The sequence below is a fragment of the Abramis brama genome (genome assembly GCF_963993115.1).
Source record: "Abramis brama genome assembly, chromosome: 8".
Taxonomy (NCBI): Eukaryota; Metazoa; Chordata; class Actinopteri; order Cypriniformes; family Leuciscidae; genus Abramis; species Abramis brama.
The window spans coordinates 33,420,167-33,442,388 of NC_139970.1; positions in this window are offsets into that span (position 1 = coordinate 33,420,167).

Here is a 22,222-nt window from a genome sequence, read left to right on the forward strand (position 1 = left end):
AGGCGGGCGGACACAAACGCTGGTGGTATGGTGACGCAGGGACCTCGGTGGGCAACAGGTGCTGGTGCTGTAGTCCAGTGATGATCCCTCGTGACAGTGCTCTGGTGCAGTGAATAATCCCTCGTGACGGTGCTCAATGATCCAATGCAGAGTGCAGGGAATCCAGAGATGACACGTCGAAGACACGGGAATCCAATTCAACACGAGGAACACAGGAACAGGCACGGGAAACACACCGGGAAACCACAATGATCTGACAACATGAGACACCAGTTACTGAACATATAAAGGGACAAACAATTGGCTCCAGCTGGCGCTACTGATCACTGATGATCAGTGACCACGCCCACAGACACACACACACACACACACACAACAGCACGTCAGACGAGAGAGAAACAGTGAATTCATAAACCGTGACAATGTGTGTATATGTATATATATATATATATATATATATATATATGTGACAGGATTAGTTAAGTGATTGACAGTTGTGGTGTCCTATCAAGGGGGAGTAGGGTCTATTTAATGCGGGTTGGCTGTATCCTGAGATGCGTCACGTCTTTGCTCCGCCCCCTCGTGCGTCATTCACTGGAAGCTCAGGTATGTGATTGTAGCGGCTGGTTTAAATCCTGTGTTTAGAACACCACTGATGTTGTCATCTCTTCAAATTGTAGCTTTCCCTTAGCACTTTTCCGACGGTGCACTTATCAGCTCAGAGTGAGCGTCTGCTCACCCTTCAGGTATGTGCTGTGTTCAGTGATTGGGGGCGGTCTAGTGGGTTACTACGTTACTTTTAATGTGTTGCTTCCTGTACCCTTTAGCTAATCTGCGGTTTTGATGAATGCTGTAAACGGTAACGTTAGCCTGTGAGAATTATATGTGAGGGATATCTTCTTGTGGTAAGTGTTATGCAAGATGGCTGGAAAATTGTAGTAAAATGAGCATTAGTAACATCTCGCTTCCTTTAAGGCTTTCGTGAGGCGTGGGTCTTCTCTCTCGTCCTTCGGACCGTTCTTTTTGCTCGTCCTCCGGACCATTCTTCTCGCTTGTTCTCCGGACCGTTTTTCTGAGCTTCAGCATGATCGCCCTCTCGTTTCTGCAGTGATTGCACTTTCGTATAACCTGAGTCCATTTCGAGAACCACAGTGTTTGCGCTGTGATCGCGCCGTGGGCCAGCAAACACGTCAACAGGATTTGTATCGTCTACTTCCTTCCTTTTAGAGTGACAGCAAGAGTTACAATTTCTTTACAGAGTGGCAGAGAAAGTTATAACGTTAATCTGACTGTTAGTGTACGAGAATCTGTGTGTGTGTGTGTGTGTGTGCTGCACCAGCTCTATTCTTTTGTTATTTGTTTCTTTAGTTCAACCTCGTGTATTTTGTTTGTTATCTAAGTGTGTGTGTGTCATTGTTTATCTTGATTATTGTATGTGTAATTTGGCTGTGATATTTTCTTTGTTTATTATTTTGGGGTTTTACTAAACCCAATTACTTATTTGTTTATTCATTTTGCTTATTTTGTTTCTTCCAGGAACTGAGGTGGCCAGGCGGAAGGACCCTCTCTTGCAGTGTTGTAGTGGTGGTGTTGCAGTGGGTGTCACTTTTGAAGTGCCTGCATGTGTGATCCAAGTGCACGGTGACGTGTGTGTGTGTGTGTGTGTGAGTAGGATTGCGCTTTTGGAAAAGCCATTAAGTGGTCCTTCCGCCGGTCGACTCAGCCTGGTTGTTTGTTATATATATTTTTTTGTTTGAACCTTTTCTTGAGACTCCTCCTACCCTTGTGGGTAGAGGACTGTGTTGGTGCTGCCATTTTATACTGCCCTCTGTGATTTCTTAAGTGTCATTAAATGTAGCGCTGGGTGCTTTTTAAAGCAGAACATATTTTAACTTTTTGTACATTAATAAAGTGTTTATTTAATTATTTTGTACTTGTGTCTCTGACCTCCCTGGCACACACGAACCTGTGACCTAGTGTCCATTACTGGGTTATTTAGATATTCCCTGATTGATTCAGGGTGGCGTAGTCGACAATTATCACCGTAAGCTAGATTATTTATTGAGAGCCCTTACCGCTTCATGCCACATATATATATATAGTATATACTATATAAAGTATAATATATATTTATAGTATATACTGTTTATTTATTTATCCATTCATTCATTGTCAGTCAGTCAGTCAGTCAGTCAGTCATGGCAAAGCTGAATTTTCAGCTTTCAGTGTCACATCCTTCAGAAATCATTCTAAAATATGCTGATTTGGAGCTCAAGAAACATGTCTTGTTATCCATGTTGAATACAGTGATGCATAATATTATTGTGGAAATGTGTTACTGTTTTAGATTTTTTGATGAATAGAAAGTTCATTGATTTGGAATAGTATAAATGTCTTTCTTTTCCCTTTTCCATTTTTCTCAATTTAATGTAATAAAACAATTTCTTTAAGCAAAAAATATCTTACAGACCCCAAAGTTTTGAATGGAAGTGTATATAATTTAGAAATATTCCCATTGTACACACGAGTTACAGTGTATGTTGCTCACTGGCTTTCCACTTCTTACTGTTTAGTCTCTTCTGTGACCAAATGTAGACCTCATAGATGGGATGTATTACTGCTTGAAGAACTTTTCACAATCATTCAACTGTAGCATTAGTATATAAAAACTAGCAATGTGGTCTGCTTATACAGAACAGTTACAGTTGTTCCCCTAAAGCAGATACATTTCTGAGAGCAAATTTTAATGTCAGACATAATTCTGAGAAGAGGCTAACCTTTTCAAACATTTTAATGCTTTGTGATCTGGCAAAAAATAATCCAAAAAAATAAATACATTTGCAATACTCTATTTGGCCAATATTCAAGTTTTTCTGCAATGTATTTCATCAGATATCATAATTCATAAGCTTATTTATGTATTAACACTGTGTGTTGACTGTAACATGTAATTGTTTTTTATGACACTCAGAATGTATAACATATATGAGGTGAAAGGTTAAGTCACTTCAAGTGAATGTATCAGACAATAGATTTACATAAATTAGCATGATGATTGCCATTGCCATCTGTATGCTAAATATGAGCATAGCATTCATGTACTATAGCGGCATGTCTGATTTTTTCCTGAGAATTAAACCCTAGTAGTCATGAGTCTCCACTAGAGATTCACTAAATTTATCATGACAACGTCACAAACTGTGCTGAGATTTGCCAAGAAACTAAAGCTAGCAAGCAAGGGATTTCTCATAATATTCTTTGTAAATCAATTTATCCATCAAATTTTGAAGTTCTATACTCTCATGCTGCATTCAATTTACCTCAAAAGTCTGAGCAGGGAATATTTTGCACAGATAATGCCAACGTCCATGTCCACAGATATAGGCTGGATATGCACCACTGAGTTTACTGAGGCACAGACAAATAGAAGTGCCAATAAACAATATATTCCCACTGTTTCACTATACTGTTGATGCGCTGAGCAGCCATATTGGATTCTGGGATGTTGCTATTCCTTTCTGAGTTTCTGAGTCGGAAATCTCAGAATTTTTGACTTCCAAGTACAAATGGAACACACCATTACTGTATGTCTCTTGACCCTTCGCAAAGCTCCACACCCTTGCTTGTCTGCGTTAGAAACAGTAACCTTTACAAAACATCCATTAGGAATGAATAGTAGATTTCCATAAACAGATTAATAAAATAAATAAAATATAAAATATCACATGCAACTGGGTGCTACTATTATAACTGCCCTGGCAAAAACATTTTTACCATAATTATGAATAATAAAACCATCTAAACACATATGACTTCCATTAGAAAAGAGCAAATGCTCGTCTGATAATAATAGCAAATGTCAAATGTCTTGTCAAGGGAACATTGCTATGAATTTGAATGGTTACCAGCCTGGATCTTTAACAACAGGCCTGACCAAACCATCACATTTTTTGACGTTTGTAATGGTCTGATGGCTGTCTGCTCTTCTTTTCTTATCATACTATTGGCCCAAGTGTTATGTAAATCCCTTCTTTTTTTTTTTTTTTTACAACCAGGCTCACATCCCTCATCTCTGTTCACTTACGCATGCTAATTTAAGATTCTAACTCACACTAATATTGACTCTTTCTCCATTACCTTAAGATCACAGCACACACATTCAAGTGATTCATTCTCATATTTACTTCAGTAGAATCAACCATATAATGGACATACAGTCAGGGCTTTTAAATAAATTAAATGTAATTAAATACATAGTATAGGAAAGTTGGCAGGACTTTTTCCTAAAAAAAAAAAAAAAAAAGAATCTTTACATCAAAGTAAAAAGTGTGACAGCTATTCCCAGTCTCCTTAGTGGCACTAACAATAATCTTCATTATCAGAAGTGTCCTTAGATAAAATTCAATAAAATATGAGGGAGGGGGTGCCCAATATGTCGATGTCAAGGTCAGCCAGGAACCTTGGAGTTGTAACTGGTGATCAATTGAACTTCACAGACCACATTGCTAGAACTGCCCAGTCCTGCAGATTTGCGTACAACATTAGGAAGATTAGGCCCTTCCTATCAGAACATGCTACACAACTCTTTGTCCAAGCGCTTGTTCTATCCAGACTGGACTATTGTAATGCTCTCCTGGCTGGTCTTCCAGCTTGCACTGTCAAACCTCTGCAACTGATCCAAAATGCTGCAGCAAGAGTGGTCTTTAACAAGCCGAAGAGAGCACACGTCACTCCTCTCCTCACAAAATTTGTGTTGCCAGTTGCCGCTCGCATCAAATTCAAGTCACTGACGTTTGCCTACAGAACAACCACTGGCTCTGCTCCCTTTTACCTAAACTCATTATTCCAGACTTATGTGCCATCCAGAAACTTGCGCTCCGCAAGCGAACGTCATCTTGTGGTGCCATCTCAAAGAGGCACAAAATGTCTTTCTCTGACCTTTACCATGACTGTTACCATGACTGGTGGAATGATCTGCCCTTCTCAGCCAGAGCTGCTGAGTCCGTATAGCCATTTTCAAGAAACGGCTGAAGACGCATCTTTTTCTCCCGCACTTGATCCAGTAATACTAACACTTTCTCTTCTATTCTATTTATTTATTTTAAAAAAATAATACATGTACTGTGTTAGATTAAACTGAGAAGGGTCATAGCACTTGCATTATTGTTGTCCTGCTTCTATTGTGCTCATTTGTAAGTCGCTTTGGATAAAAGCGTCTGCTAAATGAATAAATGTAAATGTAAATATGTCTTGTATTCTTCCAGAATTCCTTTTCCTACAAAGCTTGTCACAGTCACAGATTTAGGCGCTGCTTTGTAACAAAAAAAATTGAGAATTACACCATGCTTGTCTGAAGCCTAAGTCCAGTACCAGAGCATGGCCTGTCAGAACGCCCTCTCCGGCTCTTTTGGGTCTCACAGAGTGGAGATGCAGAGCTTTTGAGTACTGAGCAAACCCTCTCTGGGAAGTAGTCCACCTCTGAAAAGCTTTCATCTACACTTTGAAGTCAGGCCTTGTGGTCAAAGCTTCAACACCACCTTTTTCCTTATTGTTGTTCTGTGAGTGTTCAAGCACATGCAGCATCTTTCATTGGTCTCAGATAGACATCAAGGTAAATCTAGATGTTGGAGAGCAGCAGACACTCTAATATGGTTTGTGTAGTAGTTCCCTTTCGTAGGGAACTCGCACTGCGTCGTTGAAAACGACACTTTGGGGACGCTCCCTTAGCGTGCGCCTCTGAAGTATGAATGAAACTAATCCAATCCTGATTGGTGTTGCGTCATGACGTAACATGTGACGGCATAACCGGATGCATAAAAGTGACGCTGGCACACACACACATTAGCTTTTGCTCTTCAGCAAGCGTTCTCTGTGAAACTGTCTGTCTTATTTGGTGTTGTTTGTCTGTTGAAAACCACTATATTATGCGAGTGGAAGATACACTAGGTGTGTGCACCCCTGCCCTATATTTCTCACGGGTGGGGACACGCATCAGTTGTGTGTACACTAGGAGCGCAGCACGCACAGGCAGCTCTCGAGGGGGCTGCCTGTGAACATTGTGAAAGTACTGATTAGAGTGCTGCACTCCCGTTTGGTTTCTGATAAAGGCTAGGCTCGCGATCCCCGCGGTTCGGGCCCCGCGTCCGTTGAGGCGGCGCGGCGGCTTAGATCGTGGGGATCGCAGAAGGATCTCGCGGATGAGAACGAGACTGCCGAGGCACTTTCTCGTTCATCATCCGCAGATTCTATAACGCTCGTTCACGACGCAGAAGCCCGCGATGTGGTTTCTTCTGCCCGTGACGAGTGCCCGATGCTCGAGCTATTTGCTTCTGAGGAAGTGATGTGCTCAGCATCGGGATCGAGGAACACGAGTCACACTCGCCGGTGTTGTTTGTAACCCAAAAATAAGAATTGTCCCACTGCATTGCAATACAGAATCTATAGTAGATAATAACAATAAGATTTTGTGTGGGTGCGAGGCATGCACAGTCAGCTCCTGAGGGTGCTGGCTGCGTGTTCATTGAGAAATATCTCGACGCACACAGCCGTGCGTTTCGGGTGTTTCAGCCTCGCGCCCGTTGACTTTCTTCTCGAGAGATGAAAGCCACATATATTGTGAACGACTCGAATCTCGCGTTTGCCGAGGCAGCGTGTAGATTACGAGTCTGCAATAAAAGGGGACACACGCGATCTGTGAAATAATACTGTTTGGGTGCGAGGCATTCACAATCAGCTCCTGAGGGTGCTGGCAGTGTTCATTGAGAAATATCTCGGGCGCGCGTGCTAAATTCCGTGCGCTTTTGGATGTTTCAACCTCGCACCTGATGACTTTCTTCTCGAGGGATGAAAGCCAAATATTATAACGGCTCGAATCTCGCGTTTGCCGAGGCAGCGTGTAGATTACGAGACCGTATAAATAAATATTAAAACAGTATTGTCTGGTGATTATGGCTGCATTTAATTCTATGGATTAAAATGATGGAATTGAAATGATGGAATATATTATCTGACTTTAAGAAGTTAGATATTGTAATTCAGCCTACCATCTAGACCGTGTTTCACTTATCCAGTGTTTTTGGCTGCATTTAATTCTGAGGAATTAAAATGATGAGCAGCGAACGTCGAAAATCGTTTTCGATTTTTTCCCTGCCGGTCCTCCGCATCAGGGTATCGAAAACGAGACGAAGATGGCTGTCCCCCCCGTGGAGGGACGAGCGAGAATCGCTCCTCCGTGGAGCCCTCAGGAAATCGATGTTTGTATCCAGCGTCAACTGCGCTTCAGGACGCATCGGTTTTCAGCGAATGCACGCTGTAGTGCCCGTCCAAAAAGGCTTGCGGCCAGGCAGTGTTCCTGTCCGCATATCGGAAACTGTTTTCGATTATTCCCTGCCGGTCCTCCGCTTCAGGGTGTCGAGAACGAAACCGAAAGAGCTTCCCCTCTGGGGGAGCCCTCAGGAAATCGATGTCTGTATCCTGCCATAAAGTGCGCTTCAGGCCACATCGCTTTCCAGCGAACGCACACCGTGGCGTTCGCCCCAAAAGCTTGTAACAGGGCACCGACGGTCACAAAATCTTTCTCGACTTTTTCCTGTCGGTCCTCCGCTTCAGGAGGTCGAGAATAGTGCTCGGAAATCACCCGAGGTCAGTCTCGAGGGGCTGGTTCCCTTAGTAGATTTTGTGGAAGAATGGCAACGCCTTCCGAATATATCTATATGGGTCCTGAATATTATAAAATATGGGTACAGACTGCAGTTCGGTCACCGACCTCCCAAGTTTGCTGGGGTGGTACCGACTGCAGTGGTTCCAGAACAGGCTCGGGTTATGGAACAAGAGGTACAGACTCTACTGGTCAAAGGGGCCATAGAAATTGTTCCCCTACCAGACAGGGAGTCCGGGTTTTTACAGCCGGTACTTTATAGTTCCAAAGAAGGATGGCGGGCTGAGGCCGATTTTAGATTTGAGGCAGTTGAATCGTTCTCTGAGGAGATTCAGGTTCAAGATGCTCACTATTCCCATCATCGTGAATCAAATCAGATCCGAGGATTGGTTTGTCACGATAGATCTAAAAGACGCCTATTTTCATGTCTCCATCCTTCCATGTCACAGGAGGTTCCTGAGGTTTGCTTTTGGGGGCGAAGCGTACCAATATCGGGTTCTTCCGTTCGGCCTAGCACTCTCTCCCTGCATGTTCACTAAGTGTATGGATGCAGCTCTGGCTCCACTGAGGCTTCAGGGCATCCGTATTCTGAATTATATCGATGACTGGCTCATATTGGCCCAGTCTCGAGAAATGGCAGTTCGGCATCAAGATGTCGTTCTTGGCCACATTCAGAAATTGGGGTTGAGACTCAACACTAAGAAAAGTGTGTTAGAACCAGCTTAGAAAATTACTTTTCTGGGCGTGGTATGGAATTCGGTTACGATGCAGGCATGTATGTCTCCCGCACATATCGAATCCATCCTGACCATGGTGTCAGGGATAAAGCTAGGCCAGGCCATCACTGTGAGTCAGTGGTGCCTCAAAGCCAAGGGGTTTTTCCCCCAAGGGGAATCCGTTCCGTATAATAAAGGTTACGTGCAGATGCCTTCGTTCCCTATTAATATGGAAGAATCCTTGGTTCTTGTCCCAAGGGCCTGTATTAAGGGCGTCATGTCGCCGGAAAACCGTTTCGACAGACGCTTCCATCACTGGCTGGGGCGCGGTTATCGGCCGCTTTGCCAGGGGTCTGTGGCAGGACCATCATCATTCTTGGCATATAAATTGCCTAGAAATGTTGGCTGTGTTCAGGGCTCTGAGGAGCTTCCTCCCAGACATCAAAGGTTACCACGTCTTGATACGTTCGGACAATACATCAGTGGTAGTGTATCTGAACCGACAAGGGGGACTTAGATCGCGCCCTCTATCCAGATTGGCGCATCAAATTATTTTATGGTCCCAAGGGAAAATATTATCTATAAGAGCAATATATGTCCCGGGGGTTCAGAATCAGGGAGCAGACATCCTGTCGAGGCAGGGGCTGAGGCCCAGGGAATGGAGACTCCATCCAGAGGTGGTGGAGCTGATATGGCAGAGGTTTGGACCAGTGGAAGTGGAGCTGTTTGCGTCTCGAGGGACGTCCCACTGTCCACTTTGGTTCTCCCTCACTCATCCAGCCCCGCTGGGGTTGGATGCCATGGTACAGGCCTGGCCGAGGCTTCGCCTGTACGCTTTCCCCCCGATCGCTTTGCTCCAGGGAGTCCTGGAGAGGGTCCGTTAGGAGGGCATCAGTCTTCTTCTGGTAGCCCCGTTTTGGCCGGCCCGAGTATGGTTTTCGGACTTAATTTCACTCCAGATAGCTCCGCCATGGCAGATTCCTCTGAGGAGGGATCTGTTGTTTCAGGCGGAGGGCAGTATATTCCATCCTCGCCCAGAGCTGTGGAAATTATGGGTCTGGCCTCTGAGGGGGCTCAGTACCTTGATGCTGTTCTATCAATTGGGGTGCACGGAACCATACTTATCTCTAGGGTTCCATCTACTAGGAGATTATATGACCTTAAGTGGAAATGTTTTTCCGCTTGGTATAGAGAACATGAGTTAGGCTCAGTTAACTGCCCAGTGGCTTCAGTTCTGAGTTTCTTCAAGATCGTTCTCTACGAATCTCTCCCCGTCCACATGTATGGTGCACATGGATGCCATTGCGGCGTTCCATGCACCACTGGATATTGGGCCTTTTGGGGAGGCACCAACTGGTCATACTATTTCTCCTTGGTACATAGAGGATGAGACTGACAGTCAGGTCCAGGGTTCCTTCCTGGTATCTGGTGGTGGTTCTCGAAGGCCTATCCCTGGCTCCCTTCGAATCCCTTCAGTCGGTTTTGCCTGGGACCTCACGTTCAAGATAGCCTTTCTCTTAGCTACTTCTTTTAAAGAGACTGGGAGATCTCCAAGCCCTGGCATTAGTACCAGCTTGCTTGGGGTTTACCCCCGGCGGAGTTAAGGCCATCTTGCATCCGAGACCCAGCTATGTGCCTTAAGTGCAATCTAACATGGCTAGGTCCATGGTCCTGCAAGCATTTCATCCTCCACCACATGTGTCGGCAGAAGAGAAGAGGTTCCTTGCTCTGCCAGTCAGAGTTCCAAGTATTACCTTGAGAGGTCCTCTTCTTGGAGGAGGTCGGACTTACTGCAGTGTGTTTTGGATCACCTAATAGGGGCTTCCGGCTAAACAAACCATAAGTAGGCCTACAAGGTGCGCAATTTGCCTTCACCTTTGGCCGTAAGGGCTCATTCTACTAGAGGCATGGTGTCCTCTAGAGCCCTCCTCTCGGGAGTGCCCCTCCAGGAGATCTGTGAGGCAGCCGGTTGGGCTACCCCGCACATTTTATCAGGTTTTATAGTCTGCACCTCCCCTAGTACGCCTGGCGCACGTATGCTCTAGTCCTAGCTGAGTGTCTGAGATCAGTTTCACTCTAGGGCAGGCCTTTTTCGGTGCGTGGCCTAGTGGGCATTCGTTCCCCAAAGTGTCGTTTTCAACGACGCAGTGCGAGTTCCCTACGAAAGGGAACGTCTCGGGTTACGACTGTAACCCTTGTTCCCTGAGGAGGGAACGAGACACTGCGTCGTCTTGCCACGCCCCTCGATGCCTAGGAGCGGCTTGCTTCATCGCGAGGCTAATGTGTGTGTGTGCCAGCGTCACTTTTATGCATCCGGTTATGCCGTCACATGTTACGTCATGACGCAACACCAATCAGGATTGGATTAGTTTCATTCATACTTCAGAGGCGCACGCTAAGGGAGCGTCCCCAAAGTGTCGTTTTCAACGACGCAGTGTCTCGTTCCCTCCTCAGGGAACAAGGGTTACAGTCGTAACCCGAGACGTTTTGTCCCTCAGCATACAAGTATGTGGTGCATATTTATACTACAGCATGGTTGAATGCTTGATTCTGATTAGATAGCAGCAAAGCAAATTAGGTAAAATACAAGACAAAGTATGATCCCAAGAAAAAGTATGATCCCACAAGATTACTTTTAATATCTATGGCCACCTCGGATGTACATTAATTTTAAATAACTCAATGGTCCATCATCAATTATTCCTTGCTATAGTAAAGAAAAATGCAGAGGTCCTGTAGAGCACAACACATCAGCATTTGCAAACTAAAGTAAATAACAAACAGCTTTGGTCCACAACACAATTAAATTGTCCCAAACCACAACAGAATTACACCATAATATAATTTACCCACAATACAATTGAGTTTAACAATGGCAATTATTTAAAAGAGGTCAGTTTTTTCTTGTATTGCAGATGCAAGGTGTACCAAAGTTTCTGAGCAATACACTTTCAGAAGAATTTATATGAGAAAAACAAATGATTTATCATGGTCTAAAACTCTGTCTAACCAAAATACAACATTTATGTAACACCAAACCTCACATATCAAAATATCATCTAAAATAAAGGGAAGAGGGGAACATGTATCATTACACAGAAACCAAGTTAAAATCTTTAAATATTCAGGGAAGCATTCTTATTCTTAATATAATCTTAATACTGAATTAACTAAAATGTATAAATATTACAAATAATTAAAACAATAATTAATTCAGGCTGAAAGAGAAGCATTTTGATTGTTGAGAGCTGCATTAGTTGCCTACACAAAAGAGCCGAGCCATGTGAGTGCACATGCACTTCTTAATGTACCTATACACACAAATATATGCAAAAATGCGTAGAAGAACCACTCCGTAATCAAAAACCGTAATAGTTTCTAAAACACACTACACTATAAAGAACACTAAACAGGCCACAGCTGCTATTCAAACGGTGAGATTAACCTCGCTGTTATCATTTTATTTAAATGCGGACTACCAGCCACCTATATACACAGTTCAAAACACAGCAACTCACTGTCAGCAAAACTGTCTGCTGTGAAAACAGGCCAAAGACCAACACATCCTCATTCACGTTCACTGAAACTGAAAGCGATTTGCATGGTACATTCTGCACCCTCACCTCTGAAATCCCTCAAAGCTTTCCCTTACGAAAAAGAAGTTTATTCAAGCATGCTATTAGTATATATACTGTACTTCTTTTAAACTAAAAATAAAAAGTACTTCTCAGAAATATACTTTATGACAGAGACACTGCCTCCCTTGCCTCCTCGGTGGAAACACCCCTGACTTACAATATACTTGCAGTATAAAACTACTAAGAGTATACTTCAAAGTGTATACTTTCATAAACTAAAAAAAATGTGCTACAAGTATTTGACTAGTAAACTATTAGTATATCTATAAGTTCACGTGTAGTATAGTTGCAGTGCGAACAAAAAACTTGTAAACCAGTTATGTAGGCTACTCAAAGTTTACTCTTACACTTAAAGTATACTTAAAAATATACTTTTATAAACTAAAAAGTTGGCCAATTTAGTCCCAAGTAGTATTAAAACAATACATTTACAAGTATACTTCTAGTGCATTGGTATTAGTATATACTACATAAAGTATACTTAAAAATATACTTGAAATTTACCTAAGTATACTTAATTAAATTAACTTGAAGTATACTTTTTGTAAGGGTTTGTACTTGGTCCAGGCTGTGTTTAGTTTTAGCAGCCTGTAGCGCGATGACATACTGCATTGCATCCAATACATATAGTGGACACATGCTTTTTGTTGTCCAAACCTGTTTAGCACAAACTCTGATTCTAAAAATGTCATTGCTCATGTCAATCACAATGCTAAATGCCTACATAATGATATAACAGATATAACCTCTATACCCTACACCCTAACTTAAACTGATCTGGGGGGGGGGGGGGGGGGGGGGCGGGACGTGTCCACTACATATTGGATTTAATGCAGTACGTCAGAGCTGTACAAGCTGCAGCGAGGACATCTTGGTTTAGTTCAGTAGTACTATACCAACATGTTTCAGTGCAATATCATAGAGAGACACGGTGCATGAAGACTGGCCTTATTTATTTGCCTTCTTGTGTGCACAGACTGCACACTGCACACACACACACAAAAAGTTTTTTTTTTCTTATTAGATATTTCTAAATACAAATATCTTAAAACAAAATATTAATTTACTTTAGATAAATGAACTAAGATATTGTTTTCTAAAAAAAAATGCAGAGTAAAAAAACCAAGACAAAAATACCAAGTAAGAAAATATTTTATTTTTACAGTGCAAGAATGAGTAAAATAAGTTTATTCCTGCACTCCTACTCCACCAAGATCCTAATTTTGTCTTGTCTTGTCATTCAGTTAGATTATTGCAAATTACTCCTCACAGCCTGAATCCTCCATATGACCCCCTTGCCTTGCGCATATGCAAAATGCTGCTGAAGGATTTCTGATACCATTACACAGCAAGAAGTTAATTAGCATTTCAACTCTCTGTAGATAACTAGGAGCTGCCTTTGTGTTACCAATGAAAATCAGGTGAATACTCAAATGTTGTGTTTCTGTAACCAGTGAAATATCATCAGCAAGGTGTCTGTGAATCAACATTGCGTTGATATAATCTTAGATGTTATACAGAAAATGAAGAACAGATGGGATGACAGGAGACAGATGTTGAATGCAGGATATGGCACAAATGTTCTTTATCTTGCAAATTAGTCAAACTAGCAACAACATGTGTAAAGTCTAATTTCTACTGCTAATCAGTAATGGTCAGTATTCATGAAGAGTTATTCTCACTGATAAGCATGGAAACCATTCAGAACAGGTCAGGCCAACAATGACGACAACCCTCTATTGGTTTTTAGTGGCAGTTTTAGCACAATGTAAGCCACCTCTCACTAATAATTTGCACTTTGTAAATAAAAAGGAGTGACATAATATAAAGCAGTTGACAGTTAATGTGACATTGGCAGGCTCCTATACCTCAGATAAGATACTGAATTAAAATCAAAATATATCGTAAATAAAACAAAGCTAACCCTCTCAAACAGAGATCACATGATTGTTTTTGTGATATCTGGTATAAGCTACAACACTCTAGGTACCTCACCTCAGTGTGCTATTTTATAATTAGGAAATTTCCTGTGCTAGAGAAAAGGTGACTAAAGCAAACTGAGATCCATTTATGTACCCTACATGTGTGTGAAATGTAACACATAAGACGTAGGCTTACCACTGCTTTCCAATAACATGGGACTTTATTTTGGTGTCTATGTGCTATATTTTAACTTTGTAACTTGCATTCATACTGAATAGGTTATTGTGCAATACAGTTAAATCAGCCTTTGTTATTTCATATACAGTACATGCATATATAAAAAAAGATGATTTAGAAGTCTAAAATGAGAATTTTTAAAGAGAAATGTCAGAGTATTTTGATATAAGAGAAGAGGACCTTGAGTTTGTTGCCCAGCCCTATTTGTTTGAACAGCGAGAGGCATCAAAGCTTACGCTACTCCTACATTGCGTCATGGGTTACTCTTTTGGCGTAAGTCAACTTGCGTATAGGCTGTCTGCCTAAAGCTAGTTATTTTAGCTTATAAAGTTTTGAATATTTATATATTTCTCACACAAAAGCATCGCTTCGCTTCAGAAGGCCTTTATTTACCCCCAAGAGCCGTGTGGATATCTTTTATGATGGACGGAAGCACTTTTTTGGGCTTCAAAATTTCATCCTCTATTCACTGCCATTATAAAGCTTGCAAGATCCAGTACATTATTTAATATATCTCCAATTGTATTCGGCTGAAAGAAGAAAATCATATACACCTAGGATGGCTTGAGGGTGAGTTAATCATAATTTTCATTTTTGGGTGAACTATCCCTTTAAAGGGATAGTTCAGCCGAAAATGAAAATTACACCATGATTTACTCACCCTCATGTCGTTCCAAACCTGCAAGACTTTTGTTAATCTTCGGAACACAAATGAAGATCTTGTTTTTGTTTGTTTTTTTATACGTTATGAGTTTCAAGACAATATTACAACAAAGAAAACCAAAGCAAAACAAAATCACAAATTAAGATCTTTTTGATGAAATATGAGAGCTTTCTGTCCCATAGTCAGCAACACAATTAACACTTTTAAGTTTATAAAGAGATTGTAAAACTAATCCATGTGAATTGTGTGGTTTAGTCAAAAAATTTCTGAAGAGACCCAATTGCTTTATATGACGAACAGGGGTGTGTTTCCCGAAAGCATCGTTAGCCAACTATGGTCTCAAGATCCGTCGTTATCAGCATAGATCAAGTTGAGTCGGTTTTTCCCGAAACCATAGTTCCAACGAACATTCGCAAACTGCATCGCAAAGTTGTGTGGTTGGAATGACAGCTCTCTATGTGGTTAGAAGCATAGTTCTATGTTTGCATGACATGTGGACTCAATAAATCATTATCTTGAGCCAAATAAGCAAGCTGACATTCAGGACAATCTATATATTTTATTTAGAATGCATAAAAATTTAATTTACATCTAGTTTGTCAAGAGATTTAAAGCGTCGTTTTTGAAGAGTGCGCATGTGCGAACGTGCTCTACTAGGTCTAAGAACAAGCCTAATTGAATCTGTAAATAAAGCAAAATAATTGAGAAAAATGAGTTCGCTGATCAGTGTTTATATGTGAATAAAAGCCTAAATTAAATATGTTCTGTGGTATTATGGAATAATAGTGTAAGGAATGCTTTTATTTTGGAGTAAGAGGAGGAGAGGAAGGTGTGTTTAGCGGGAGTTATGTTCAGGCACACTGGCCGATTGCTGCTGTACCGAGTTGCTAAATAAAGATAAGCTCCGAATACGTCGTTGTACGAACCTCTTTTTATGAATAACTTGACATGGTGTCAGAACGGGGCGACTTGTAAGCGGAGAAGGAAAAAGAAAAGGAAAAACAAAGCGTATCGTTTTGACGGAGGAATAGGAGACGAGCCGGCAGATATGGCGCAACCTACACCAACTGCTACGTTCACAATACAACCTCCAGAGCCATTCGATTTTACCAAGCCTCAAGAATGGGAGCGTTGGATTAGGAGATTTGACCGCTTTCGGCTTGCAAGCAATTTAAACGCAACGTCGGAAGAAAACCAGGTAAACACGTTAGTGTATTGTATGGGCGATGAAGCCGAAGATGTGCTTAAGGGGCTAACGCTAACTACAGATGAGAGGAAGAAGTACATGGATGTTAAGGCGGGCTTTGATGCACTTTTTGTGCCTAAAAAGAATGTAATATACGAAAGAGCCAAGTTCAATCAGCGTGTGCAACTGCCGGGAGAAACAGTGGATTCCTTTATCACTGCTCTATACGGATTAGCTGAACATTGCAATTATGGACAATTACAGAATGAGCTGATACGCGACAGGTTAGTGGCCGGGCTGAGAAACGTCTCATTGTCAGAAAAGCTACAGATAGACAGAGACCTAACCCTTGAAACTGCTATAACAAAGACAAGGCAGTCTGAAGAAGTTAGACGACAGCAGTGTGACTTAAGAGGAGAAAATGGCGGTGCTAGCAAGTGCTCCAATGTTGATGCTGTGCATGTTAAAAGTTACAGAAAACCTAAATTTCCCTCAAAGCCTCAGCCACAAGCACAAACACAAGGCAAATATAAACCTAATGCACGGCCACAGCAAGGTTCAAAGGCGTGTTATAGATGTGGGAAAATGCCCTCACATGGAAAATCAGAATGCCCTGCTACAGATGCTGTGTGTCACAACTGTGGCAAAACGGGACATTATGGCAAAGTGTGCAGAAACAGTGCAAAATCTCTGAATGCTGTCACTACAGAAGAAGAAGGGAGTTTATTCCTGGGAGCCGTGGATGCTGGAAAAGACCCGTGGACAGTGCAGCTACAAGTGAGACAAAAAAACGTGTGCTTTAAAATTGACACTGGTGCTGATGTCACCGCCCTGCCAGCCGAGGTGTACTATGACATTACAGGGGGACCTGATGTGAAGCGCCTGGCAGTGTCGACACGCCCATTGTTTGGGCCAGGTGGCAATGTACTCTCTGTCCTAGGTGTAGCCAGAAAAACACTGCGCAGAGGCAAAAAGACAGCCACAGAGGACATTTATGTTGTAAAAGACCTGCACACTGCACTGCTGGGAAGGCCTGCCATAGAACAGCTTCAGCTTGTGTGCAGGGTTGACAGCATCACCATGGAATCTGTGAAACAACAGTATCCGAAGATGTGTAGCGGCTTGGGTCTTGTTCGGAGGCCATACTCAATTAAATTAAAGCCAGAGGTAGTGCCCCTCTCTCTCCATGCACCACACAGAGTCTCTCTGCCGCTTATGGGAAAAGTGAAGGAGGAGATAGACTGTATAGAGAAGATGGGCGTAATCACCAAGATTGAGGAGCTGACTGATTGGTGCGCCGGGATGGTGCAGAAGAGAAAAGTTTATCCTGCCTTCTGTCGAGCACACTCTGGGCATGCTAGCTGGTGCAACAGTATTCAGCAAGTTAGATGCCAATATGGGCTTTTGGCAAGTACCACTGACAAAAGAGTCTGCCAAATACACCACCTTCCTCACGCCTTTTGGGCACTACTATTTTAACCGGCTACCCTTTGACATAGCTTCAGCCCCCAAGCACTTTCAAAGGATGATGATGACAGAAGTGACCGGTGGCCTGGAGGGGGTACTGTGTCACATGGATGACATCCTTGTCTGGGGACAGATGCAGGACGAGCATGATATGCGGCTACATGCGGTGCTAGAGAAGGCACAAAAGGCCGGCATTACGCTCAACATGGACAAATGTGAGCTCACACGCCATACAGTCAGATTCCTGGGTCATGTGATTTCAGTAGATGGAGTGAAGCCAGATCCGGAGAAGACGAGAGCTGTGCAAGAGATGGACGCACCCAAAAATGTCAGCGAACTCAGGAGTTTTCTGGGCATGGTCAATCAGCTGGGCCGCTTCTTGCCTAACCTGGCTGAAAAAAACAAAATGCTAAGAGACCTGCTGTCCAAGAAGAACCATTGGTACTGGGGGACAGAGCAGCAGGCCACCTTTGATCAGTTAAAAACAGAGCTGTCATCCACACCAGTGCTCGCACTATACAACCCAAACAGTGCACTAAAAATCTCTGCTGATGCCTCTTTGGCCTGGGGGCAGTCCTGCTGCAGAAGAGTGATGACAGGTGGTCACCTGTGGCATATGCGTCCAGGTCAATGACACCAACAGAGCAGCGCTATGCTCAAGTAGAGAATTAAGGAGGCATTAGCTGCAACGTGGGCTTGTGAAAGGTTCAGCTGTTTCATCCTGGGATGACCATTCGAGCTGGAAACTGACCATAAGCCGTTGGTGAGTCTGCTGGGCGGGAAGGCTCTGGATGACCTCCCACCAAGAATCCAAAGATTTAGGATGCGACTCATGAGGTACAACTATACAGTCAATCATGTCCCTGGCAAAAGCCTGTGGACAGCCGACACCTTATCTCGTGCTCCCCTAAGAACCGCAAGAGCACACACAGATACAAGCCTACTAGAGGACACCAACATCTATGTAGACTCTGTCATCAGCAACATTCCTGTCAGTGGAGATTATCTGAGCAGCTTACGCGAGCACCTGAAGGCAGACAGCACATGCTCTGCACTGATGGAGTACTGCACAGACAGCTGGCCTGACAAAAGCCAACTGCAGGGAGAGCTGAGACATTACTGGCCTGATAGAACAGTGCTGACTGTGCATGATGGACTGCTGCTGCGGGGCACAAGGCTCGTCATCCCATTCGCCTTACAAGGTGATGTGCTGCAGAGACTACATGAGGGACACTTGGGGGTGACAAAGTGCAGGGGCCGGGCCAAACAGATGGTATGGTGGCCAAGGCTCAGCAGCCAGCTGAATGACATGGTACTGAAATGTAGAACCTGCATTCAAGAGAGAAAGAACGTCAAAGAGCCGCTGATGCCAACGGAGATGCCTACAGGCCTTGGCAAACTTTGGGAGCTGACCTGTTCACGCTGAAAGGCAAGACCTATCTACTAGTAGTAGATTATTTCTCAAGGTATGTGGAAATTGCGCTGCTGTCACCCACAAGGTCCACAGATGTGGTGGTGCACCTGAAATCCATGTTTTCTCGTCATGGAATTTGTGAAGTTCTTAAAAGTGACAATGGGCCTCAGTTCTCTGGTAGCCACTTTAAAGCCTTTGCAGCAGAGTATGGCTTTGTGCACATCACGAGCAGCCCCAAGTTTCCCCAGAGCAATGGGGAGGCGGAACGCGCTGTACAAACCATGAAAAACCTGCTAACAAAGGCATCGGACCCATATCTTGCATTGCTGGCCTACAGAGCAACCCCTCTACAGAACGGCTATAGCCCAGCCGAGCTGTTGATGGGGCGCCGCCTCCACACTACAGTTCCTGCCCTTCCAACCCTGCTGAATCCAGTTTTGCCTGACTATAACGCGCTGGAGGCCAAAGAAAGGGAGAAGAGGGGGAACGACGCAAAATCCTTCGACAAGATACACGGCGCGAGAAACCTGGAGCCACTCGTACCTGGGGAGGATGTGTGGATCACTGATGCACAAGTCCAGGCACAGTGCTATCTACACACAACACCCCTCGCTCTTAAATCGTCCAGGTGCCTCAGGGCACACTGAGGAGGAACCGGCATCACTTGGTGCCACTGCAGACCAACAATGGGGTAGTTGATGCTGATGAGCCACCAATGAGAGAAGATGCACCAGTGACAACATCACCAGAGCCAGCTCCACAAGTGATAACATCACCCAGCAGAGAGGGCCCCACCACAGAGACTGTGCAGACCAGGTGTGGGAGAGAGGTTAGAAAGCCGCAGAGACTGGTGATTTATTGATTTGTTTTCTAAAAAAAAAAGAGTGGAATGTGATTGTGAAATTGTTCTGCTTTACTGTTTACATTTACCTGAAACCTGAGAGTTTAAGTTTGGAAGAACACAGCCTGCTAAAGTAATACTTCACAGTATGGTAATGTGTAAGTTATTTATTTCTGTTTTGCATGCTTGAAACAGGGACAGATCAGGGACAGGTCTTCCAGCAAAAGGGCGGAATAAACCCCTTAAGACCTGCAGAGACAAAGGTAGTCCACCCTTTGTTCTCAAAGAAAGGGAGATGTGGTTTTATGGAATAATAGTGTAAGGAATGCTTTTATTTTGGAGTAAGAGGAGGTGACATCTGTACGGGGGTGTGTTTAGCGGGAGTTATGTTCAGGCACACTGGCCGATTGCTGCTGTACCGAGTTGCTAAATAAAGATAAGTTCCGAATACGTCGTTGTACGAACCTCTTTTTATGAATAACTTGACATGTTCAACCTATAAAGCGATTGAGTCTTTTCATAAAAATTTGGACTAAACCACTCGATTCATATGGATTACTTTTACGATCTTGTTGATGATCTTGTTGATGAACTGTTTGAAGGTCAAAGTGTCAGTTGTGTAGCTGTCAACAGAGGGACAGAAAGCTCTCAGATTTCATCAAAAAGATCTTCATTTGTGTTCCGAAGATGAATGAAAGTCTTACGAGTTTGGAACAACGTGAGGGTGAGTAATTAATGACATAATTTTAATTTTTGGATGAACTTTAAATAAATAATATATAAATATTTAGAGGTACAAACCTTAAAATGGTTGTAGGAGGAACATTGTTTAACAGGCTTCATTCATATTTTCTAACAAAGAAATTGATAATTAAATTGCTTTAGCTCCTATAAAAAAGGACAAAAAAAATTGTTATACATTTTGAAATATTTTATCTCTCGTGAGCATGAGTAATATGCATTCTTCATCATATGATCTTGTGATACAATTTAATCTTTTAAATCTCACCTGAAGACTATCTTTACCCTCTTGCTTATAACTGTCACTAAACAAATTAAAGTAAAATACGTTAATAGTAAAATTATTGCCATTGTGTTCAATTGTATGTTTTTAAAGCTACACTGTGTAGGATTTTCTCCCATCTAGCGGTGAAATTGTTTATGACTACCAACTGAATATTACTTTCTAGCCCCTCCCATTCCGAGGGCGTTTTAACTCCTATGGTGGCCGTATTATTTCAAATCTGCTGGCAGTCGCTAGTAATCTCCCCCTCGCATTCGTGTAAAAACGTGAAAAGCGAAGCTTGAATTTCCAGGTATGTCCCTCTTTGGCTAATGTATTTTCAAAATGGAGGCGCAACATGGCTGCCGCCATTCGAGCGACTCGCTCGTAATGTATTCTAAATGGCAGATTCTATGCTTACGAGAATACTTGATTAGTTGGTAGAAGTAATTACACATTAATGAGCACATATCATTTTGAAAAGTGTTTTTTGCTAAGAATCAACTTAAAAAATTACACAGTGTAGCTTTAATTTGTCTATATTGTAATTTTTGGTAATGTATAGCACTTTGGTCAACATATGTTTTTTTTTGTGTGTTTTTTTTAAATGTGCTATAGAAATAAACTGTGATTGATTCTTTGCTGTGGTAGTAGATGAAACTAGTAGTGGCTGTGGTTTGTAATCCTGACCTCTCAACGTCAGTGCCCAACGGCCTCCTCTCCTCACGACCTCTCATTAACACAGGTCAGGTGTTGTGTTTCTGTGATCGGTGGTCCTGCTTCCACTGGTCTGTTTTAACCGTTCTTCTTCGAGTCCCAGCTCTCCGGCTCCCCAGCCAGTGACATTTGTGGATTTCAGAGCAGCTGTTGCTAATAACCGAGGTCACAAACCTCTTGGAGAAAGCCCAGATACTGACATTTCCTCCGCTGAATGTAATATCCAATCATACTGTCTCCAATAACACACAGGTCACCACCTACATTATTAAACAGGCTCTTAGCTTGTGTTACAAGCTCTCTGCTCGGAGAATCTGATTTTCAATAAAGATTTGTTTGCTGAAAGAAGTGGCTCAGAGGGGAAGATGGGAAATAAGATGACTGTGATAGTTATTAGGAGGAGAAAGTTTAGTGCCATTTTTTAAAATAAACTTTAAATCTATAACTATACAAACATAATTATCAGACTAAATTAGCAAGAAATCATATAATGATAAGTTAATATGATATTAGCATAAATATGATGTTCATAATGCATTTTATTTTTACTTCAGTACGCATCCAACCCAAATGTCAGCACTGTTAAGAACTCAATACCCAAATAAATGGTTAAACGGCTAATCTATGACATCTTCAGTTTAGATGTCAAACAGTCAAGCACACACATACATAGACACTGTAGAAAATGGAATCGTGTTCCTTTCGAAAAGGTTAACTAGTTCTCTGCCCCCATCAATATTCAGCAGCTGGGCCGGCCCC